At 48.0% G+C, this 16518-nt stretch overlaps 1 long non-coding RNA gene across 2 annotated transcripts in view; it reads left to right on the plus strand.

Annotated features, from left to right (window-relative positions):
* The window catches only part of LOC134957423 (uncharacterized), a 68026-nt gene extending 52475 nt beyond the window's left edge, over positions 1-15551 (plus strand). For both annotated transcript variants that reach the window (XR_010186593.1, XR_010186592.1), the window contains exon 3: positions 9798-15551. This is a non-coding gene — a long non-coding RNA (uncharacterized LOC134957423). The remainder of the gene's footprint in view (positions 1-9797) is intronic.
* Positions 15552-16518: the final 967 nt, after the last annotated feature.

Raw genomic sequence — 16518 nt, forward strand, 5'->3', positions numbered from 1 at the left:
GGTGAAAGTAAACAAATGTTCTATGCTGTTTTTAGAGCAATTTACATTCATTTTGCCAAAAGAACTCTGCTACAGCCCCTACTTTGCATTTGTTTGTTTAGTCGCTGACCAGGCTTCATTGCTCTATCAACACAGAGCAATGGTGATATAGCAGCAGATGTTCTGCCGCTATGGGGCTAACCCAGTCAGACCCACTATCATGTTATTCACACACTGTCATGAACAGTTCTATAAACCATTTATGCGTATTGGAAGAAAAATATTGTTATTTTATTTTTCTTATGGTATTAACTACAAGGTAAAATCAACTATCACTTTGCATCAGCTTTTGTAAATGGATTCTTTGAACATTGCTTCCCTCAATAGAGGCTTCACTACCTCTCTGAGGCACGCTAGAGATTGGAGGCACATATGTGGAGTGGTACATATGGAAAGTGTGCAGAGTCACATATGGGGGCAGAGGCACGCATAGTGAGACAGGTGGGGGAGAGAAGTACACATACAGTACAAAACTGTAGACAGAGTGATAAATACAAAGGGTGAGAAAGAGACACAGCAGAGGGACAGAAATCTGTGGACGGAGGGTGAGGTTACTCTGCTCACACACATACTGTACAGAACTGTAGACAGTGTGACAAATACAAAGGGGGAGAAAGAGACACAGCAGAGGGACAGAAATCTGTGGACGGAAGGTGAGGTTACTCTGCTCACACACATACTGTACAGAACTGTAGACAGTGTGACAAATACAAAGGGGGAGAAAGACACAGCAGAGGGACAGAAATCTGTGGACGGAGGGTGAGGTTACTCTGCTCACACACATACTGTACAGAACTGTAGACAGTGTGACAAATACAAAGGGGGAGAAAGAGACACAGCAGAGGGACAGAAATCTGTGGACGGAGGGTGAGGTTACTCTGCTCACACACATACTATACAGAACTGTAGACAGTGTGACAAATACAAAGGGGGAGAAAGACACAGCAGAGGGACAGAAATCTGTGGACGGAGGGTGAGGTTACTCTGCTCACACACATACTATACAGAACTGTAGACAGTGTGACAAATACAAAGGGGGAGAAAGAGACACAGCAGAGGGACAGAAATCTGTGGACGGAAGGTGAGGTTACTCTGCTCACACACATACTGTACAGAACTGTAGACAGTGTGACAAATACAAAGGGGGAGAAAGACACAGCAGAGGGACAGAAATCTGTGGACGGAGGGTGAGGTTACTCTGCTCACACACATACTATACAGAACTGTAGACAGTGTGACAAATACAAAGGGGGAGAAAGACACAGCAGAGGGACAGAAATCTGTGGACGGAGGGTGAGGTTACTCTGCTCACACACATACTATACAGAACTGTAGACAGTGTGACAAATACAAAGGGGGAGAAAGAGACACAGCAGAGGGACAGAAATCTGTGGACGGAAGGTGAGGTTACTCTGCTCACACACATACTGTACAGAACTGTAGACAGTGTGACAAATACAAAGGGGGAGAAAGACACAGCAGAGGGACAGAAATCTGTGGACGGAGGGTGAGGTTACTCTGCTCACACACATACTGTACAGAACTGTAGACAGTGTGACAAATACAAAGGGGGAGAAAGAGACACAGCAGAGGGACAGAAATCTGTGGACGGAGGGTGAGGTTACTCTGCTCACACACATACTGTACAGAACTGTAGACAGTGTGACAAATACAAAGGGGGAGAAAGACACAGCAGAGGGACAGAAATCTGTGGACGGAGGGTGAGGTTACTCTGCTCACACACATACAGTACAAAACTGTAGACAGTGTGACAAATACAAAGGGGGAGAAAGAGACACAGCAGAGGGACAGAAATCTGTGGACGGAGGGTGAGGTTACTCTGCTCACACACATACTGTACAGAACTGTAGACAGTGTGACAAATACAAAGGGGGAGAAAGAGACACAGCAGAGGGACAGAAATCTGTGGACGGAGGGTGAGGTTACTCAGCTCACACACATAGAAAACTATAGACAGTGTGACAAATACAAAGGGGAGAAAGAGACACAGTGGGGTGACAGAGACAGGGTGAGATTATTGTACTCACAACTGTGCTGTGCACAATAACACTTCCAAGCAATGCAGGAGAAGCTGCTGGATAAGGAGGAGAGAAAGTGGAGGTGGAAGTGGGGACACATGCTGGAAGTTATGTAGTGCGCTTCTAGAACTGAACCCACAGAGAGTCCCCATGTTCCTCATTCAATGCAGCTCCATGGAAGCTGATGATCCTATGAACAAACTGCTGCTGATTCAGTCAGACTGTACCTTACGGGGGTAACTTAGACCTGATCGTACCAGCAAATTTGTTAGCAGTTGGGCAAAGCCATGTGCACTGCAGGAAGGCGGGGGGGGGGGGGAGGGGGGGGGGATTTAACATGTGCAGAGAGAGTTAGATTTGGGTGGGGTGTATTCAAACTGAAATCTACATTGCAGTGTAAAAGTAAAGCAGCCATTATTTACTCTGCACGGAAACAAAATAACCCACCCAAATCTAACTCTCTCTGCAAATGTTATATCTGCCTCCCCTGCAGTGCACATGGGACTTCATTCCGAGTTGATCGCACCAAGCAACTTTTTGCTGCTGCTGCAATCAACTAATCTCCGCCTATGGGGGAGTGTATTTTAGCATAGCAGGGCTGCGAACGCTTGTGCAGCCCTGCTATGCTAAAAAAAGTTTCCTGCAAAACAAAACCAGGGTAAGAGTTACTTACCCTGTGCGATGGATCCAGGGTCCCCGGTCCTGACGTCAGACATCCGCCCTCCAAACACCTCGAAACGCCTACGTTTGACTGACCACGCCTGGAAAATGGTGAGTATCCGCCCTGGAACGCCTCCCGCCTGACCATCTTCTTGCGATCGCCGCTGCAATCACATTTGTCACTGGGGACGTCGTATCGTCACCGGGCAACGACGCGCGTGCGCAGTGCATCCGCCGTGCATGCGCATTTCTGACCCGTTCGAACCACTGTGTGTGAACGGGTCGGAATGACCCCCATGGCTTTGCCCAACTGCTAACAAATTTGCTGCTACGATCAGGTCTGAATTACCCCCTACATTTGTGCCTCCTCTACCCACCTTGCCCTCAGGTGCAGTGTCTGGACTGGTGCTAGAGGTGCAAGTAGAAATGTTTTCTTAGTGGTACTGATAGTAAAAATGGGCGTGGTCACGTAAAACTAGGGGTGTGGCTATATGACAATAGGGGCATGGCCACATTTTGCCACACACAGTAAGGCCTCTTACACATTATGCCAAACACCGTAATGCCACACACTGCAATGCTTATTACACGTAATGCCACACACCATAATGGTTATTACACATTATGCCACGCACCGTAATGCTTATTATACATTATGTCACACACCGTAATGCCCATTTCACATAATGCCAGACAACGTAACACCCATTACACATTATACCACACACCGTAATGCCCGTTACAGATTATGCCACACACTGTAATGCCTTACACATTATACCACACACCGTAACGCCTATTACATAATATGCCACACACAGTTATGCCACTGCCACTATTTTATGTCCCACCCACAAAAATGCCCCTTATAAATTATGCCACAGCAGTGGGCTCGTAGTACTGAGTACTACCACCATATTTCTTAATGGTACTCCTTCCCACCCCGTACCACCCTACTTTCAGCACTGACTGGTGCCTAAAGGCGAACGTCTCTGCTGTCTCTGGCATGTATGCCACTGCCACCAAATACTTTTCAGGGGCAGATGCCTCAGGTTGCCTCTTTATTTACATGCATTGGAGAAGTAAACAATAGTTTTGTACATGATGTTCATTCACCAAGTTTATGCTCTTTAATGTCACTATTCGACATTAATCAACTCAGACACAACTGTGCTGCCTAGATAGTTAAGCTTGTTTAAACATTATAAAGCATGACAACTAATATACTTCAGAGGCATACCCATCAAGTAAATGTCCTTTTTTATGATTGTCTGTCCTTGCCACCAAATCCAATTTTAATCTTCATTAAAATAAGAATTTACTTACCGATAATTCTATTTCTCGGAGTCCGTAGTGGATGCTGGGGTTCCTGAAAGGACCATGGGGAATAGCGGCTCCGCAGGAGACAGGGCACAAAAAAGTAAAGCTTTACTAGGTCAGGTGGTGTGCACTGGCTCCTCCCCCTATGACCCTCCTCCAGACTCCAGTTAGGTACTGTGCCCGGACGAGCATACACAATAAGGGAGGCATTTTGAATCCCGGGTAAGACTCATACCAGCCACACCAATCACACCGTACAACTTGTGATCTAAACCCAGTTAACAGTATGACAACAGAAAGGGCCTCTTAAAGATGGCTCCTTAACAATAACCCGAATTAGTTAACAATAACTATGTACAAGTATTGCAGATAATCCGCACTTGGGATGGGCGCCCAGCATCCACTACGGACTCCGAGAAATAGAATTATCGGTAAGTAAATTCTTATTTTCTCTATCGTCCTAAGTGGATGCTGGGGTTCCTGAAAGGACCATGGGGATTATACCAAAGCTCCCAAACGGGCGGGAGAGTGCGGATGACTCTGCAGCACCGAATGAGAGAACTCCAGGTCCTCCTTTGCCAGGGTATCAAATTTGTAAAATTTTACAAACGTGTTCTCCCCCGACCACGTAGCTGCTCGGCAGAGTTGTAATGCCAAGACCCCTCGGGCAGCCGCCCAAGATGAGCCCACCTTCCTTGTGGAGTGGGCTTTTACAGTTTTAGGCTGTGGCAGGCCTGCCACAGAATGTGCAAGTTGAATTGTGTTACAAATCCAACGAGCAATCGACTGCTTAAAGCAGGTGCGCCCAACTTGTTGGGTGCATACAATATAAACAGCGAGTCAGATTTTCTGACTCCAGCCGTCCTTGCAATGTATATTTTTAAGGCTCTGACAACGTCCAACAACTTGGAGTCCTCCAAGTCGCTAGTGGCCGCAGGCACCACAATAGGTTGGTTCAGATGAAATGCTGATACCACTTTAGGGAGAAAATGCGGACGAGTCCGCAGTTCTGCCCTATCCGAATGGAAGATTAGATAAGGACTTTTATAAGATAAAGCCGCCAATTCAGATACTCTCCTGGCAGAGGCCAGGGCTAGTAACATAGTCACTTTCAATGTGAGATATTTCAAATCCACCTTTTTCAATGGTTCAAACCAATGGGATTTGAGGAAATCTAAAACTACATTTAGATCCCACGGTGCCACCGGAGGCACCACAGGAGGCTGTATATGCAGTACTCCCTTGACAAAAGTCTGGACCTCAGGGACAGAGGCCAATTCTTTTTGGAAGAATATTGACAGGGCCGAAATTTGAACCTTAATGGATCCCAATTTGAGACCCATAGATAATCCTGATTGCAGGAAATGTAGGAAACGACCCAGTTGGAATTCCTCCGTCGGAACCCTCCGATCCTCGCACCACGCTACATATTTTCGCCAAATGCGGTGATAATGTTTCACGGTGACTTCCTTCCGTGCCTTAATCAAGGTAGGAATGACTTCTTCTGGAATGCCTTTCCCTTTTAGGATCTGGCGTTCAACCGCCATGCCGTCAAACGCAGCCGCGGTAAGTCTTGAAAAAGACAGGGACCCTGCTGTAGCAGGTCCCTTCTCAGAGGTAGAGGCCACGGTTCGTCCGTGAGCATCTCTTGAAGTTCCGGATACCAAGTCCTTCTCAGCCAATCCGGAACCACTAGTATTGTTCTTACTCTTCTTTGCCGTATGATCTTCAATACCTTTGGTATGAGCGGCAGAGGAGGAAACACATACACTGACTGGTACACCCAAGGAGTTACCAGTGCGTCCACAGCTATTGCCTGTGGATCTCTTGACCTGGCGCAATATTTGTCCAGTTTTTTGTTGAGGCGAGACGCCATCATGTCTACAATTGGTCTTTCCCAACGGTCTATTAACATGTTGAAGACTTCTGGATGTAGACCCCACTCTCCCGGATGAAGATCGTGTCTGCTGAGGAAGTCTGCTTCCCAGTTGTCCACGCCCGGGATGAACACTGCTGACAGTGCTATCACGTGATTCTCCGCCCAGCGAAGAATCTTGGCAGCTTCTGCCATTGCACTCCTGCTTCTTGTGCCGCCCTGCCTGTTTACATGGGCGACCGCCGTGATGTTGTCCGACTGAATCAACACCGGCTTTCCTTGCAGGAGAAGTTCCGCCTGGCTTAGAGCATTGTAGATTGCTCTTAGTTCCAGAATGTTTATGTGAAGAGACTTTTCCAGACTCGTCCATACTCCCTGGAAGTTTCTTCCTTGTGTGACTGCTCCCCAGCCTCTCAGGCTGGCGTCCGTGGTCACCAGGATCCAATCCTGAATGCCGAATCTGCGGCCTTCTAATAGGTGAGCCTTCTGCAACCACCACAGAAGTGACACCCTTGTCTTTGGTGACAGGGTTATTCGCAGGTGCATCTGCAGATGCGACCCTGACCATTTGTCCAACAGATCCCTTTGGAATATTCTTGCATGGAATCTGCCGAATGGAATTGCTTCGTAAGAAGCCACCATTTTTCCCAGGACTCTTGTGCATTGATGTACTGACACTTTTCCTGGTTTTAGGAGGTTCCTGACCAGATCGGATAACTCCTTGGCTTTTTCCTCTGGAAGGAAAACCTTTTTCTGAACCGTGTCCAGAATCATTCCTAGGAACAACAGACGAGTTGTCGGGATTAAATGGGATTTTGGAATATTCAGAATCCACCCGTGTTGTCTTAGCACCTCTTGAGATAGTGCTAAATCTGTCTCCAGCTGTTCTCTGGACCTTGCCCTTATTAGGAGATCGTCCAAGTATGGGATAACTAATACGCCTTTTCTTCGAAGAAGAATCATCATCTCGGCCATTACCTTGGTAAAGACCCGAGGCGCCGTGGACAATCCGAACGGCAGCGTCTGAAACTGATAGTGACAGTTTTGAACAATGAACCTGAGGTACCCCTGGTGTGCGGGGTAAATCGGAACGTGTAGATACGCATCCTTGATGTCCAAGGATACCATAAAGTCCCCTTCTTCCAGGTTCGCTATCACTGCTCTGAGTGACTCCATCTTGAACTTGAACTTTTTTATGTAGAGGTTCAAGGACTTCAGATTTAGAATAGGCCTTACCGAGCCATCCGGCTTCGGTACCACAAATAGAGTGGAATAATACCCCTTTCCTTGTTGTAATAGGGGTACTTTGACTATCACCTGCTGAGCGTACAGCTTGTGAATGGCTTCCAACACCCTCTCCCTTTCGGAAGAGACGGTTGGTAAGGCAGACTTCAGGAAACGATGAGGAGGATCCGTCTCTAATTCCAACCTGTACCCCTGAGATATTATCTGCAGGATCCAGGGGTCTACCTGCGAGTGAGCCCACTGCGCGCTAATTTTTGAGACGGCCCCCCCACTGTCCCCGAGTCCGCTTGAGAGGCCCCAGCGTCATGCTGAGGTTTTTGCAGGAGCCGGGGAGGGCTTCTGTTCCTGGGAAGGAGCTGCCTGTTGGTGTCTCTTCCCTCTTCCTCTGCCTCGTGGCAGGTACGACAAGCCCTTTGCTCTCTTATTTTTGTAGGAGCGAAAAGGCTGCGGTTGAAAGGTCGTTCTCTGTTGGGGAGTGACTTGAGGTAAAAAAGTGGATTTCCCGGCAGTAGCCGTGGCCACCAAGTCTGATAGACCAACTCCAAATAACTCCTCCCCTTTATACGGCAAAACCTCCATGTGACGTTTTGAATCCGCATCGCCTGTCCACTGTCGTGTCCATAAGGCTCTTCTGGCTGAAATGGACATAGCACTCACCCGAGATGCCAGTGTGCAAATATCCCTCTGTGCATCACGCATATAGATAAATGCATCCTTTATTTGTTCTAACGACAGTAAAACATTGTCCCTATCTAGGGTATCAATATTTTCAATCAGGGATTCTGACCAAACTACTACAGCACTGCACATCCAGGCAGTTGCTATAGCTGGTCGTAGTATAACACCTGCATGTGTGTATATATTCTTTTGAATAACTTCCATCTTTCTATCTGATGGATCCTTAAGTGCGGCCGTCTCAGGAGAGGGTAACGCCACTTGTTTGGATAAGCGTGTGAGCGCCTTGTCCACCTTAGGGGGTGTTTCCCAGCGCGCCCTAACCTCTGGCGGGAAAGGGTATAATGCCAATAACTTTTTTGAAATTATCAACTTTTTATCAGGAGCAACCCACGCTTCATCACACACGTCATTTAATTCTTCTGATTCAGGAAAAACTGTTTGTAGTTTTTTCACACCATACATAATACCCTGTTTTACGGTATCTGTAGTATCAGCTAAATGTAACGTCTCCTTCATTGCCAAAATCATATAACGTGTGGCCCTACTGGAAAATACGTTTGAATTTCTACCGTCGTCACTGGAATCAGTGCCCGTGTCTGGGTCTGTGTCGACCGACTGAGGCAAAGGGCGTTTTACAGCCCCTGACGGTGTTTGAGGCGCCTGGACAGGCATTAATTGATTGTCCGGCCGCCTCATGTCCTCAACTGACTGTTTAAGGGAAGATAAACCATCACGTAATTCCACAAATAAAGGCATCCATTCTGGTGTCGACCCCCTGGGGGGTGACATCTGCATATTTGGCAATTGCTCCGCCTCCACACCAATATCGTCCTCATACATGTCGACACCACGTACCGACACACACCGCAAACTCACAGGGAATGCTCTAATGAAGACAGGACCCACTAGCCCTTTTGGGGAGACAGAGGGAGAGTCTGCCAGCACACACCACAAAGCGCTATATATACAAGGGATATCCTTATATTAAGTGCTCCCTTATAGCTGCTTTAATATATATATATATATAGCCATTAATGTGCCCCCCCTCTCTGTTTTACCCTGTTTCTGTAGTGCAGTGCAGGGGAGAGACCTGGGAGCCGTTCTGACCAGCGGAGCTGTGACAGAAAATGGCGCCGTGTGCTGAGGAGATAGGCCCCGCCCCTTTTTCGGCGGGTTCTTCTCCCGCTATTTTTCCAGTCAGGCAGGGGTTAAATATCTCCATATAGCCCCTATGGGCTATATGTGAGGTATTTTTAGCCTTGTATAAGGTTTATATTTGCCTCTCAGAGCGCCCCCCCCCAGCGCTCTGCACCCTCAGTGACTGCCCAGTGAAGTGTGCTGAGAGGAAAATGGCGCACAGCTGCAGTGCTGTGTGCTACCTTATGAAGACTGAGGAGTCTTCAGCCGCCGGTTTCCGGACCTCTTCACGCTTCAGCATCTGCAAGGGGGTCGGCGGCGCGGCTCCGGGACCGGACTCCACGGCTGGGCCTGTGTTCGATCCCTCTGGAGCTAATGGTGTCCAGTAGCCAAGCAGCAAATCCACTCTGCATGCAGGTGAGTTTACTACTTTCCCCCTAAGTCCCACGTTGCAGTGATCCTGTTGCCAGCAGGACTCACTGTAAAGAAAAAAACCTAAACTAAACTTTCTCTAAGCAGCTCTTTAGGAGAGCCACCTAGATTGCACCCTTCTCGTTCGGGCACAAAATCTAACTGGAGTCTGGAGGAGGGTCATAGGGGGAGGAGCCAGTGCACACCACCTGACCTAGTAAAGCTTTACTTTTTTGTGCCCTGTCTCCTGCGGAGCCGCTATTCCCCATGGTCCTTTCAGGAACCCCAGCATCCACTTAGGACGATAGAGAAAAAGTATTGTGTCTTTAATTGTTGAAACATACATTATAACATAAACAACATAACTAAACATAAATGCTCTTTCATTACAGACCCAACAAATCAGGATAACCATCAGCAGGACCCCCAGCATGACTCACAAATGGGGGATACATTTGTTTTGAATTTAGAGGCACTCGATCCACCCATAACACCACCACATGTGAGTTCGCCTCCAAGAAAACCCACACCTGCACCACAAATCAGTCCACCATCACCACAAGTCCAGACACAGGATCAGCTTTTTTGGAGCACTTGGACAACACAGCAGGCAAATAACCTGGATTGTCTGCGTTGACAGACTCAATTTATAGGAAGTCTGGCACATCATCTACCCAGAATTAGTCACAATATAAGCAGAGAAAATGTTCAAGTAACTAGAATTGCAAACACACTTGAATTAATGTGATCAGACAACCCACATACAGTATGATGGACACATTCCAAAGAATAATGGATGAACAACAGAGACAGCACCAAAACTACCTCCACGTTTTGGAAAGCAACCAAATGTTACTCCAGAGCATAAGCCACATTATGGAGAGTCACACTGCAGCAACAAGAGACCTCAATGCGACACTGAGTAACCTGAGCCAGCACAATACAACACAAGGAGAACAACCAAGCAACAGCTCAGGAACACCAACTCCATTAATTTCCCCAGTTACCTCCCCACCAAGGCGCTCAACCAGTACAAGGCAACACGGCACTGGAAAAGGCGCAGCTTCATCAAAAGGAGCTAAAAAAATAAACTGTTGTGTGGGAGTTCATTCTGTTGGAAAAACAATAACATGTTAAGTTTAACACTATGAAGGTCAGAGTAATTGTCATATCTCATTATAACAAGGCCATCTATACTCTTCTTTACAGTATGACCAAAACTCATTATTACAAGGCCATCTATACTCTTCTTTACAAGAACAACAATTCTCATTAAGTGAAGGTGATGTTTTTTCTTTAGAACAATGCCATGTTTAAAAATTAAGACAAGGCCATGTTTTAGCATTATAACAATGCCATGTTTTTACATTATGTCAATGTAATCTTTTCTCTTTATGTGGTTTTGCTACAACATTGGGGTTAATTCCAAGTTGATCGCAGCAGGAATTTTGTTAGCAGTTGGGCAAAACCATGGCCCTCATTCCGAGTTGTTCGCTCGCAAGCTGCTTTTAGCAGCTTTGCACACGCTAAGCCGCTGCCTACTGGGAGTGAATCTTAGCATAGTAAAATTGCGAACGAAAGATTCGCAATATTGCGAAAAGACTTCTCTGTGCAGTTTCTGAGTAGCTCGAGACTTACTCTGCCAGTGCGATCAGTTCAGTGCTTGTCGTTCCTGGTTTGACGTCACAAACACACCCAGCGTTCGCCCAGACACTCCCCCGTTTCTCCAGCCACTCCCGCGTTTTTCCCAGAAACGGTAGCGTTTTTTCACACACTCCCATAAAACGGGCAGTTTCCGCCCAGAAACACCCACTTCCTGTCAATCACATTACGATCACCAGAACGAAGAAAAAACCTCGTAATGCCGTGAGTAAAATTCCTAACTGCATAGCAAATTTACTTGGCGCAGTCGCACTGCGGACATTGCGCATGCTCATTAGCGACTAATCGCTCCGTTGAGAGAAAAAAATAACGAGCGAACAACTCGGAATGACCCCCCATGTGCACTGCAGGGGAGGCAGATTTAACATGTGCAGAGAGAGTTAGATTTGGGTGTGGTGTGTTCAATCTGCAATCTACTTTGCAGTGTAAAAATAAAGCAGCCAGTATTTACCCTGCACAGAAACAAAATAACCCACTCAAATCTAACTCTCTCTGCACATGTTATATCTGCCCCCCTGCAGTGCACATGGTTTTGCCCAACTGCTAACAAAATTCCTGCTGCGATCAACTTGGAATTACCCCCAATATGTTGTTTTTTAGCAAGCAGAATTACAAAGAACAGAGGAAATGGCATGTTTTCTTATTATGTAGTTTTCCACAATAATCATGCTGGGTTTCCAAAAAAACACACAAACAATTTTTTTGGGGGGAGTATTTGTTGGTTCTCTACATTATTCTTCCATTCCCAAAACACATAACAGTAAATGTAGCCAACACATCTCCTATATAATAGCCCTGTGATTCTGTGCCTGGGTCTCTAACGCTGGGCGTGGCTAGGAGCTCTCATTGGGTTAGTGGCAGGTCTATCACACCCAGTACACAGCTGATTGGGCGAGAAACGCCCTCCCACACAGGTTACATCCAATGGGAGGCTCTGCCCTTTGTCTGCTGTGTGGTCACAGAGCACTATTAGCAATGGGACTGATGGAGCTGCAGCTCCAGCCCCACACCCCAAAATAGGCCCACTGCATCTGCAGCATCACACCCTCCAACAATTTACACATACACATTGATACAAATTCGAAAAGGGGGTTTGACCACGGGTACAGCGGCGTGGCCACACCCCTTTTCCTATACTTTCAATGGAAGCTTGGAGTCAAAAAACGGTACAGACCATAAAAAAAGGGACTGTACCTGCCAAAAAGGTGCAGCTGGAGGGTATGCCACTGCATCTGCAGCAAGTCTCTGCGCTGTAGATAGGGCGAAAAACAATCCTTTTACTGCAGCGTCCTATGGGGGTCATTCCGAGTTGTTCGCTAGCTGCATTCGTTCGCTGTGCAGCGATCAGGCAAAAACTGGGCACTTCCGCGCATGCATATGCAGCGCAATGTGCACGTGCGGCGTACTATAACTATTACAACAAACAATGTAGTTTTACACAGGGTCTAGCGATGATGCTTTTCAGTCGCACAGGCAGCCGCAGAGTGATTGACAGGAAGTGGGCGTTTCTGGGTGTCAACTGACAGTTTTCAGGGAGTGTTCGGAAAAACGCAGGCGTGGCTGGCCGAACGCAGGGCGTGTTCATGACGTCAAATCAGGAACTGAATGGTCTGAAGTTATCGCAAGCGCTGAGTAGGTCTGGAGCTACTCTGAAACTGCACAAAATTTTTTTGTACCCGCTCTCCGATCCCTTTGTTCCCACTTCTGCTAAGCTAAAATACACTCCCAGTGGGCGGCGGCATAGCGTTTGCACGGCTGCTAAAAACTGCTAGCGAGCGATCAACTCGGAATGACCACCAATGTGTTGCTGCCAGTCCACCTGCCCCCTCCGGCATCAACAATCCCCACTCCCTAGCCGTGCCGCAGGTGGAACAAAAGCTGCTGCGGCCACCGGCGTAGATGTGTATGAAAGTGGCGCAGAGGAAGACTTTCATAGCCCTCCTTGCACCGCATACTCTCAGCCCCAGAGCCTCCTCTGCGTGTGATGTCACAGAAGTGCCTCCCAGCCACAGCCACGCCCAGATCCCCAGAGGCCCTGACTCCGCAACACAGCACCTGGGCTGCCGGCCTGGAAGCCCCGAGATGGCTAATGTAACGGATAGAGAGGGTGATATCGCGGAGGGTAATGTCTGGACGCTGAATCAATATAAAAGGTGACAGTGCTGTGCAGTGCAGTGGGTGTGCAGTCAGGGCCGTTGCTAGAGTGTTCGGCGCCCCCCTGCAAACTCTAAATTTGCACCCTCACATACTTTACAAACGCACAGCGCACATAATGACCACTGTAGAAGAGACATTTACACATGTAATGCCCCCTGTACCAGAGACGCTTACACACGAAACGCCCCCTGTACCAGAGACGCTTACACATGTAATGCCCCCTGTACCAGAGACGCTTACACATGTAATGCCCCCTGAACCAGTGACGCTTACACAAGCAACACCCCCTTTAGCAGTGACGCTTACACATGTAACGCCCCTGAACCAGTGACGCTTACACAAGCAACACCCCCTTTAGCAGTGACGCTTACACATGTAACGCCCCTGAACCAGTGACGCTTACACACGTAATGCCCCCTGTAGCAGTGACGCTTACACACGTAATGCCCCCTGAACCAGTGACGCTTACACATGTCACGCCCCCCCTGTACCAGTGACGCTTACACAAGCAACACCCCCTTTAGCAGTGACGCTTACACATGTAACGCCCCTGAACCAGTGACGCTTACACACGTAATGCCCCCTGTAGCAGTGACGCTTACACACGTAATGCCCCCTGTAGCAGTGACGCTTACAGACGTATCGCCCTCTGTACCAGTGCCGCTTAGACACGTAACGCCCTCTGTACCAGTGCCGCTTAGACACGTAACGCCCCCTGTACCAGTGCCGCTTACACACGTAATGCCCCCTGTACCAGTGACGCTCACACACGTAACGCCTCCTGTACCAGTGACGCTTACACACATTATGCAGCAGTCACACATACACACACACACACACACACACACACACACACACCAGACACATATATACAAACACACACACATACATACTGCACATACATTACACACATACACAGTCACACATATATACAGTATACACAGACACTGTATATACACACACACACTCACTCTCTTTCCAGACACTTATCTAATGAAGTCTGGCTGGCCGAAGCTGTAGCATCTCATCCTCCTGCTGCAGCATGGTCCCGTGTAGCTCCGCCCCTTACTCCCATCTAGCTCCTCCCACTTTAGCTCCCTCCCAGACACTGAATGTCACACAGGGGAGGGGAGTGGAGAGAGGAGGCTTTGTGCTGCCGGCGCCGGGGGGAGAAAAGGTTTTGTGCTTCCGGCGCCGCTGCATGTGTGATAGCAGCCGGCAGCAGCAGGGATAGCAGCAGCAGCTCAGCACAGGGATGCAGAGCAGGGAGAACGTCTCTCCTTCCAGGTGCCTCCCTGCACTGCATCCCTTTGCTGAGCGACTAGCGCCGGGCCTGTGTGCAGTGTCACTGACACTGCACAGCACTCCCACCTTTTACATTGATTCAGCCAGTCATACAGTTCTGCCAGCCAGTCACTATTGTTATCACCAGTGTCCCAACGCGCCGCATTACAGGGAAGTAGACGCACTACATAAACTACAGCTCCCAGCAGCCCTTAGCGCCGAAGCATTCCACCCCTTAGGGCTGCTGGGAGCTGTAGTTTATTGCGTACATCATCGCCCACCCGCAGCGTCCCCGCACCCGTACCTCCCGCCGCACCACTGCATCCGCCCCTCCCCCACCCGGGGCAACCCCGCAACTGCTCCTCCCCCACCCGCAGCGGCTCTGGACCACCACCCGCGGCACCCATGCACCCTCCCCCACCTGCGGTACCACCGCAACCGCCCCTCCCATGGCACCCCAGAATCCCATCCGCCTCTTCCCCGCACCCCCTACTCCCCCAACCAAAGCACCTACTAGGTGATTCACCAGGCCCTGCGTGCGCTGTTCACCCCGTTGCAAGGGGCTTCCACCCCTTAACCATTGCACGCCCCTTTGTTCGTGCAATATTTAACCACTCACACAATTATGATTGGATGTAATACTCCATATAATAAAAATAATGCATGCCACAAGGGTGTGCAAGGGTTAAGGGGGCGTAGCCCCTTACGACAGTGTGAAGAGCGCCCATAGGGCGCGATGAATCACCTAGTAAACATATATTACACATGCAGCAATTGAAATTTAATGCTGAATTGAACACAATAAACAGAGGTCGAATATTTGCATTTCAAGGGAAGTTATGCTACTTTCAGTCAGACAGAAGCACAAATGCGTGAGATTCAAGAAGCAGATTGTAGTAACAGCTACTACCAGCCAATCAGAATCATCGTTCTGAGGGCCAATCAGCTGTCGTTTATGAGCAGGTGCAAGGTCATGTTCAAAGGTGGGAAAGGTCAGTTTGGCTGTTTTATTTTGCAGAATAAAGTTGGTTACTGAAGTGCAATTACGGTTGGATGTTTGTGTGTATTGATTAGTGCTATTGATGGTGTAAAATATAAATACAACAATGTCGTCCAGGCAAAGTGGTGACTGGTCACCTAGGAAGAGATCCAGGATTGTGGTGTTACGTGAACATGGTCTTTCATATGCAGCAATTGCGAGAGAAGTTGGTGGGAATCAGGAGTACGAAAGTTTTGTTTACGCTATCAGGAAACACAATCTATACAAAAAAAAGAAGGAAAAGGACGGAAAAAGCGCACAACAGCTGTTGATGATAGGAGAATAAAACGAATTTGCGTCAGGGACAGATTGATGTCATCTGCGGCCATTAGCAGTGAACTGAGTGCAACTGGTGTTTTTGTCAGTGCAAGAACGGTACGGAGAAGTCTAACAGAGGTTGGCCTAAAAGGTAGGATTCCCTGAAAAAAGCCATTCTTAAATAAAAAGCAGTGGCAGAAATTAATACAGTGGGCAAAAGAACACATTGCATGGACAGAAGGTCAGTGGAAACAAGTGATATGGAGTGACGAAACTAAGATATCGATATTTGGTAGTGATGGGAGAAAATAAGTGAGACGTCACATCGGGGAAGAGGTACATCCAGATTGCATTCAAGCAACAACAAAGAATCATACAAGTGCTATGATCTGGGCATGTACGACAGGAGATGCTGTAGGCCGCCTTCATGTCATAGATGGCACACTGAACAGCAGAAAGTACATTGACACCATCCTACAACAAAAACTTCTACCTTCTATCAGAGATCTTTTTCCAGATAATGCCCCATTTTCTTTCCAGCAGGATTCAGCTCCCTGCCACACTGCACGGATATGCAAACAGTGGTTCACGTAGAATGACATACAGGTGCTGGGATGGCCTCGAAACAGCCCAGACCTGAACCCCATAGAACATTTGTGGTTCCGTTTGAAAAAACTGGTACATCTGAGGCGTCCATCCAATAAAATTAATTG

The sequence above is a fragment of the Pseudophryne corroboree genome, chromosome 9, assembly GCF_028390025.1.
Source record: "Pseudophryne corroboree isolate aPseCor3 chromosome 9, aPseCor3.hap2, whole genome shotgun sequence".
In the NCBI taxonomy this organism is placed as follows: domain Eukaryota; kingdom Metazoa; phylum Chordata; class Amphibia; order Anura; family Myobatrachidae; genus Pseudophryne; species Pseudophryne corroboree.